The sequence below is a fragment of the Eurytemora carolleeae genome, unplaced genomic scaffold, assembly GCF_000591075.1.
Source record: "Eurytemora carolleeae unplaced genomic scaffold, Eaff_2.0 scaffold894, whole genome shotgun sequence".
In the NCBI taxonomy this organism is placed as follows: domain Eukaryota; kingdom Metazoa; phylum Arthropoda; class Copepoda; order Calanoida; family Temoridae; genus Eurytemora; species Eurytemora carolleeae.
This window is the reverse complement of record NW_019396781.1, coordinates 58787-68011: the sequence shown is the minus strand read 5'-3', so window position 1 is coordinate 68011 and position 9225 is coordinate 58787. Positions and strand designations below refer to the sequence as shown.

The 9225-nt window shown below is 32.4% G+C and overlaps 2 protein-coding genes across 2 annotated transcripts in view; both read left to right on the top strand.

Moving 5' to 3' along the window:
* The first annotated feature begins 778 nt into the window (after positions 1–778).
* Positions 779–9225, top strand: part of LOC111708629 (uncharacterized) — a 37251-nt gene continuing 28804 nt past the window's right edge. The window contains exon 1 of the mRNA XM_023482067.1: positions 779–1164. The gene's annotated coding sequence lies outside the window, so the exon portion shown is untranslated. The remainder of the gene's footprint in view (positions 1165–9225) is intronic.
* The window catches only part of LOC111708628 (irregular chiasm C-roughest protein), a 10312-nt gene continuing 9415 nt past the window's right edge, over positions 8329–9225 (top strand). The window contains exon 1 of the mRNA XM_023482066.1: positions 8329–8930. The gene's annotated coding sequence lies outside the window, so the exon portion shown is untranslated. The remainder of the gene's footprint in view (positions 8931–9225) is intronic.

The window sequence follows — 9225 nt, the reverse complement described above, 5'->3', positions numbered from 1 at the left end:
ATAATTATGTCATTGAAATATTGACAGCAGAGAATAATATCTTCCAGACAGAATATTAATGAAGAAATATTAAGTTTAATATTGATTTATATCTGTTATTCATAGAAAATAGAATGAAAGAACAAGAAACTAGCGAATTATATATTTAAAATATATTTAATGCAGAACATAGAACTTGTTTAATTTGTTTTATTGAAGGAAACACATCTACTACCAAAAAAAGCATTAGGTGGGAAGGGGGGGGGGTGTAATTTTTGTGCTATAAGCGTTTTTTTCCTAGCCAAAAGTTAGAACTTTAGTGTAGTGATTCTTGGATAGAGCATTGAGCATAGATAAATAAATAAACATAGATAGCTTATGTACGCAAAATCATTAAGAATTGTACAGTCCGCGAACTCATACTTCTAGGGGTCAAAGTGTACTTCAATGATAAGTGGGGTGGTTTGGTGTTTTAATGGATTTCATAACTATTAAACCACTCAGGAGTGAATTTTATTTTGAGAATATCACTGAGCAATATATCATATTGACGATAACTGAAGAAGGACATGAGAAGGACTAAACTAACTTAAATTTCTCTCTACAGAACTCATGTACATCAGAAGTACTCAATGACATAAGAACAGCAAATGTTCACAACCGACCTAGTTAATCTATATAATAGGAATATCTTTAAAACATCTCTGTACATTTGTATCTTTCAAGAGGAAAAATGTCGTCTTATGCACAATCTATCTTTATCTATGGCATTGAACCTCAAATTTAAAAGTGTCCATTTGAGATATTTAGATTAAGTGCTCGATATCCAATATCCACACACAAGTTCTGATCTCGGTGATAAGATTTTAAAAATAAGAAATCGCTATTCTAAAATCTAAAGTCTGAAATATGTATTCGAAGCTGAAACTTTTTATTTGAAGCGATTTATTGCAGCTAATCCGAGGAAACAGCTGATTCTTGAATCTCATGGCAATCATGAAATAAATATTATTTGAAATAATCTTTTTTTAAATATTTGATTTAATCGGACCCTGGTGGAGAGCGGAGTGGAGAGAATAGGAAGGATAATGTTCTGTTGACAGTTTTCCTCCCAACCCTGGTCTTTTCCGGTCTTATCCTCACCATCTCCATCTACTGCTGCTGGAAGATACACGCCGGGAACAGGTAGGAGTTCAAGAGAATGTAGATGTAATTTCAACTATTTATAGAGTAGCATGTCCGATTCACAACCCTCTTAGCTTGGTCCTTGTCCCTGCAGGAAGATGTGAATGAGATATCAATGTATTGAATGAGATATCAATGTTCTGAATGAGATATCAATGTTCTGAATGAGATATCATGTTCTGAATGAGATATCATGTTCTGAATGAGATATCATGTTCTGAATGAGATATCATGTTCTGAATAAGATATCATGTTCTGAATTGTGGAAATCGGGCATGCTTCTTTTTAAATAAGGGATAAATTTAAATTACAAGGACAGTCCCATAGACCGGTACTATGAGTGTTTAGAAATACAGATTAGTCCGGACCAAAAACAAAATATCACAGCGTATTTCAAGTTTAATTAAATTTAAGCAGCAAAAAAAATTTAGGATTCCCTTAATTATTGAGTGTCTACATTATAGTGCATAATGCACACAGTGCAGTGTAAGATGCATCCTATTCAGCACGGTATATGCTGAGCAGTATACAGTGTACTGTACGATTTTTTTGTACCTACAGTGGACAGTTACTTACTTACACTGGAGCAAAAATACCTAATTGGAGAACGATATTTTTGGTGTTGACCATCTTTTAACAGGTTGATTGAAGTTTTAGCTAATATCTGCTCCAAAACAAGGTTTCAGTGTAAACACAAGGAATTTAGTGGCTTCGTTAAAATTCACATTAGACATATTTAAAAAAAGACATATTAGAATTTTGCAGAAATTCCATGGAACAAGAATAGATAAAATGTCTATCACATATCTAATGTCTATAATTCGAACCAGAAAAATACAATTATTCTTGAAATTCTGATCCCAGACAATTAACACTGACAGCCCAAGTTCTGATTGACATGATTTGAATGTCGTGGTGGATAAATATCCCAACCCAACCTGTTTACAGAAAAGTCTGGATCACTGCGCCTAAAATGTGACACCGAACCCCTGAACGCTTTGATGTGAGGTTTAGCCTATAAGAATGAAATATATTGTAAAAATATACATTGTTCAAGTTGAAATATCAGACAGTGCATAGGCATAGACCAGGCAGTTCCAGTCAGTCCAGACTTTGCATCAACATATGTTCATTATTCTATTCAACATGCATAAATGATTAAATTTAGAACTTTTCAATTATTTTTATTTATAAAATATTCATATTTATGAGACGTTTTCAAGCAGTTAAACAAAGTTTACGATAAAAATAGAGAAACATGTTCTAATGGGAAGAGGGGATAGAAGGGGTAGGAGGGGCAGANGGAGGGGATAGGAGGGGTTAGGAGGGATTAGGAGGGGGTAGGAGAAGGGGAGTGAATCTGGGGGGAAAAAAGGAAGAAAAGAGTAAAAAGAGAAAAAAGAAAGAAAGAAGAAACTATGTATGACGAAAGTAGGGAGAAAATGGACAAAAGATGGAAGAACGGATAAAATAAAAAGAAAGGAGGAAAAAAAGGAAATAACAAAGGGAAGTAAGACGGGTAGAAAAGGGGATGAAAAATAGGTTAGTGCATCATAGATTTTGTAGAATTAAAAATCTTGATCGGTAAAAAATAATTTTTCAGAAAAACATAAAAAATTATCAAAATTGATGTCTTATGTCCTTATACATTGATGTATATATGTGTATTAGATATATAGAGAGGCACGACCTAGATTGAAATGAATGCAAGACATTTTAAGAGAATTCCTCAACCAAGTTAAATTCGTACTTTTCCCGTCTAGCCAGCCTGGGCTGGGGTGGGAAAGGGGAGTCAATAAAAAGTTGTATTTCATGAATTAAATGCTTCACAACTTTCAGCATTTTTCAACACATAACATTATTTAAAGATGCGATAAATTTTGTATCAAGTAATAAATTATTTTGATAAGATTTTCTTAATTTTTTTTTCAAGATCTAGAAAATTAAAATAAAAGGTTTCATATAACGAACCCAGATATCATTATTCCTCTAAAATTGATTATCCATTATCCCATAACCGTACGTTTTTTAATCTCCTATCAAAATCTCAATGCGATCCAGTCGGCCGATGTTTAATTTATTTCATATATATTTTTTCTTTTTAGAGTTATAGATAAATATCTAGGTTTGAATTAAGGCATGAATACTAACCAGACAACCACTACTAAATATTTACTTTAACTCCTAAATATACTGTCAATTCTTCACGGCTTTTCTATTCAAGCCTATTCTGGTTCACAATAATGCAGTTGCTTGCTTATTCTGCTCCAGACCGAAACCAACCAATTTACCCCCTGTAAAGTATAGAGGTTTGGTTTATTCTACTCATTTCTGTAGAGGTCAGGGTTATTCTGCTATTCCCTGTAGAGTATAGAGGTTTGGTTTATTATGTTAATTTCTGTAGAGGTTTGGGTTCTTCTGCTTATCTCTAAAGTGGTTTGGCTTATTCTGCTAGATATTTGGTTTAGTCTGCTCATTCGGATTTAATATTATAGTTGGTGTATTCTACATAATCCATTAGAGTGTAAAATTTTGGATTAGTCTGCTCAAACCTGTAGATGTTTGGTTTATTCTGCTCATCCCTGTAGATTGTAGAGATTTAGGTTAGTCTGCTAATCCCTGGAGAGGTTTAGGTTTATTCTCATATTTTCTGTAGAAATAAGGTTTTGTCTCTTCTCCTCTGTAGAAATATAGTTTTTCTCCTCTATCCTGTAGTCTCCTGTAAAAAAGGGGGTTTTCTCTTCTCACCTGTAGAACTAAGGTTTTTTCTAATAATCCTAGTGACCTTTGCTTTAAATGTTACATGGTGACATGCTTTTTCATGTTGAGTTAAATTTTGTTTTTACAGATTAAATCCCCCCCCCCCTGATTACTGATACTCTGTGGAGAACTTGTTTAGACCATGCCCTATCCTACAGAATACAATTCTTAAACTTGATTCAATAGTTTAACTAAAGAGTGTCCGAACCAATGAAACCAGGAGAGATCTCAAGATACAGATCAGACCTGAACCTGCTTCTAGATAGGAGTAACGCTGCTGGACAAAAAATATACAGTCAAGTTTTTCTACACGCAGCATTATTGGTAGTTTGACAGATCGTTATTTAAGAGGATTAAATACAGGGCCGCAACTAGGGGGGGGGGCGTTCGGGCTCACGTCCCCCCCCCCTGTAGGGTCATCTGTAAGGTCTGTAAGGTCATCTGTAGGGTCATCAAAAAATGTACATGAAATTCTTAATTTTTAAGCTTATTTTACAACCATTAAAAAATGCATAACAGGCATAATTTCAAGCGATCCTCCATTTAAATAGATATATGCAATGGTATCCTTAAAACCTTTCTCTGATTCGTATTTTTTTTCCTTGTCTCTGCTTAACAAATCTGCTAGTGGCTTCAATAGAGAAACTGCAGTTGAAAATTCTTGGGTAGGAAAACAGAATATCCCCATAAAATGTTCTCAAAGAAAAGATAAAAGGGACTGTTTTAAAATAAAGGGTCACTTGAAATTACGCCGACAGTACCATGAAACAGATGATCCGAATAGGACACTTTCTTCAAATTTTTAAAAACAAAGAAAGAGGTTCAATACTTACATGCTGGCAAGTTGCACCTTCATTTAACACTATTTAACAATATCTGCCCTGTTTCATTTTGCAAAAATTTAGATTTAAAAAAAACTTTTTTTACATGTGAATAAAAAGTTACTTTGTTTCTATATATTATTGTTCATTTAAATGCTGTGTTGATTATGGTTTAATGATATATAATTAATTGCAATGAAAAGTTTAAAGTGGAATTTTTTGTACCATTTCACAAATTTAAAGTAAAATCAAAATGCGGCCCCCGCCTCGTTTACTTTGTTCATTTGGTGCGCCCCCCCCCCTTCATAAACACCCAGTTACGGGCCTGATTGAATAAATAATAGAATTCGAAAAATATGTTTAGTATATATAAATATATATAGATATATATGTATATGTAGATGAAACTACAGTAAGACGTAGGATTAAAACAATATCAATTGGGTTCAGGGATTTCATGTTTAGGGTAAAAGGATTATATTAAGAGCATTATTAACAGAAGTGATGTGGATAACAGGATTAAAAAGGTTCGAACAAATCTGTTTGGGATTATAGGATTAAAAATGTATGTAGGATTAGAACAGAACTGATTCGGTTAACAGAATTGGAATAGATAGGATTAGAAATTGTATTTGGTAAGATTAAGATTAAAAGAATTAGAATTAGAAAATGACTAAGAACTAAAATTATGACAAGAATTTCTACAAATAATTCTTAAGAAATTACAAGACATGTGATGGTAGGTTTTGAGTCATAGGAAATGTTGAGCCAGGTTGAGTCATACTCACTTCGTCCTGAAACATGTTTAGATAAAAATGCATCTCACCCTGCCCCCATCATAGCTTACTCAGACAAAATTATCTAAAATTTACATATTCTTATTCATTTATCGTTGATTTTCTTGTTTTATCTGTTAAGAGTGCCAGTTGTGCTCCTACCTATCTATCTATCAACATTTTTCGTGCAATGCTTAGTTAGGCTGAACTAAAATAGGCCTGAATGAGACATGCAGTAGACTTACATACTTAGATAGCAATATATAGCCTGATAGATAGATAGATAGGTGGATAGCTATATAGACAGAGCGACATGGAGATAGATAGATAGATAGATAGATAGATAGATAGATAGATAGATAGATAGATAGATAGATAGATAGATAGATAGATAGATTAATACTAACTGCCTGAGTCCTCAGGCACACTGCCTGAATGACTGCTTTTGCCTGTAACAAACTAAATCTTTGTTTTGACCCACTTTCACTTGTCAGATTTTGATAAAATTTAGCTTTTTGGAAAGCATATGACATAAGGAAACGGATTTTACAAGTTTTGCGAAAAAAATTGCAAATTTTTTGCAAACAACCTGTCAAAGGTCATTTAAAATTTGCAAAAATTTTTGCATATTTGAAATGGCATGGTCAAGGGCTTTTCAAAAATGTATAATTTTTCATTTTTTGGCCAATTTTTTTTTTGCAAACATTTTTACTATATAACTGGATTTTGCGATAAAAAATTCAATTTTTGCAAATTTTCAAATTTTTTTGCAGATTCTAAAAGTAAAGCACAAGAGCTTTCTAATGATGTATCATTTGTCATATTTGAACATAAAACATGGGATTTAGAGGGGGGGGGTCAAATTGACCCCCCCCCAGCATATCCTGGTTTTCAAGTACCTCAGCAGGGATAGGGTTAAACTTCACAAATACCCCCTAAGTTAAAAATATTGATTTATAATCTTGAATATGACACTAAATAAATAAACAATAATATTCGGAGTTTATATGATAATCCTACAGGTCAATTTATTTCAATATTTGTTCATTTATGCATTTATTATTAAGGGGGGGGGGGTAAAGTATAACGGATGGATGATGTTTATATCCAGGCCATGTTTCGATATTTTTTTTATCAAAACAGCAAACATACAGATTTCATCGTCATAAAGTCATAGATTGAAATAAAAAATCTAAATCATGATTAAATATTGCCATTTTTTATTGAATGATATTACTATTAATGTTTATTGTTAAAAATTCAGCTGAACTTCAAGAATTTCCGAAGAAAAAAATGTACGGCTATATCTTTTAAATACTTGATTTAATCTCATTCTCCAATTTCATTAGAAGAAATAAAATGCATAATATCAGATAATGATCTCAGAAATAAATATAAATTTTTAAATATGGACAGTTAAAAAAACTTGTTTTTCAATTCGTGTATAGATTAAATACGTATGTCAGATGTTTATAAATGACGGTTTACTGACGTCACACCTTTGTTCATTCATAAGTTTACCCATGCAAATACCGGTGTTTACATTATATCAGAAGAGACAATAGCTAAAGGCAAATTATTTTTCAACAAATATTTCATAGACATAAATCTGTATCATTCATATTTGGGTTGAGCTTTGTTAGTTTTTTGGTTTTCAATAAACATTGAAACTGCTTAACCGGTTATGAACAAAATGTTACTGATATCTCACCATGTGACCTTATATAGGGTAAGTTTATCTACTATTTAATTCCTAATTTTTAAAAAGAAAACAGAAAGTTTTGCTCATGTGTACATTAATAATCTGTTTTAAAAATCTTGTTTAACAGTTGAATATTGAGCAGATACATATTTAGATAGAAAGATGGATGATATTTTGTGGTGTAATCTCAAGAACTTCAAATATACAGATAGATAGATTGAGAGAGAGAGACTTAAAGCTTTACAATTTCATCATGCACTTCTGAACGCCGATATAGTCCTTCATCCGTCCTTGAACAGCTTAAAACAACAGCTAAACTTACGTTACATAATAATAATGAAATAATTTGGGATAAAACGTTAACATTCCTTTTTTTCTGATTATCGATTGCTGAGTAATCTGTGAGTTTATCTCGAAAATGGAGTTCAAATTACCTGAAAACTGAATAGTCTACGCTCGCGCCCAGTGTGAACTCACAGTTTCTGTAGATAAATAAGGATATTGTTGTAAATTGAACACGGTACTCTACACAAGGAAACTACGCAGACAGTTCCTTTAAGCAAAAGATATAAACCAATCTACTTATCTTAAAAGTAATGTAGCCAACCATTCTATCTGGGGACTGAGCCCTTGTACTGTACTGCCCTTCTAAAAGCACAGAAATGAAGTTGATTCTTTTTTAATTACTTAAAATTTCCTTTAAACTCAATAAAGTTAGTTAGCACTCACTGGACTTACCAAGAAATTTCGAGAAGATGGATTAACGAAATTAGTCGTTGACCACAAACTCAAATTTTCTAACCCCTCTATCTTTTCAACCTTAGCATAAAAACTTTGATATTTCAAAAGGAAGCTTTTTTAATCTTTCTGAATTCATATTTTGAAATAACTAATCTCTATAACAAATATACAAGATACTATAGAAAATCTTAGTTTGTATCATTCTATTATCTTTCACATTCTTTATCTGGTTTAATTTTGCCAATATAGTTCAAGATCATTTCAGCAAAACATTTCATTTATTAACAACAAATTTACATAAGTTATGAACATAAATAAACATGAAAAAACGGTCAATACTTTTTGAATAATTATATAGATAAATACTTCAATATCATACCATCATGGTGTAAATTCCGAATCTTTTCCACGTCATGAATTTAGTATGATCGATTTAAGCGTAATATGATGAAATTTGACGACACTTTTAGCCCAACATACAGAAATCAATTATAATTTTATCAAATATTAATTGTAAATTATCTACGCCGCCGGCTACAAATCTGTGCCTTATTACTGTTTAGTGTTTAATGAATATTTCTAAAGACATCGGTATTTTTGTTTATAGCTTTCATTCAAATAGTTTAACACTCAATTTTTGTTTGAATCGTGTAGCCGGGAATATAATCTGGTATTCGGGTGTATAATCATTATATCCCGGTCTGGGGAATCCGTATAAACCGGCTCCATACATAACATATACCCTGAGTTCCTGGAACCCGGTTGGTTCAACTTATTTCACCACGATTTGAATGAACACGGTAGAACGGAGAGAGAAGGAGAGAGGTTTAGTTCTCTAATAAACTCTCACAGGAACGGATACGTTGCCTAGCTGTATATATTTAAAAATAAGAGTTATAAATCAGGAACACTTGATATTCTAGTTCTGTACCTCGCTATTTACTGTTATAAAACTTCATCTATAAGGTTTGTTGCATACAATTTTTAAAATTTTTATTATTTAGTTTTTTCTTCCTTCTGTTCCGGGCGGCTGTTTCATATCAAGTTTTAATTTTTAAGAAGTTTTTGATAAACGTCCCCATATTGGGTTTAGTTTATTGTCAGCGGTCCTAGCTACACAACCTACTGTGAGTGTGGGGGGAAAGCTTGAGATTGCAAGCAGTCCAACCTTGTGCCAATTTTAATATTTAAACGAGTTTTATTATCAAATATCAAGTATTCGTTTCGGCATTTTTTTCGATAAATTTGACCCCCCCCCCCC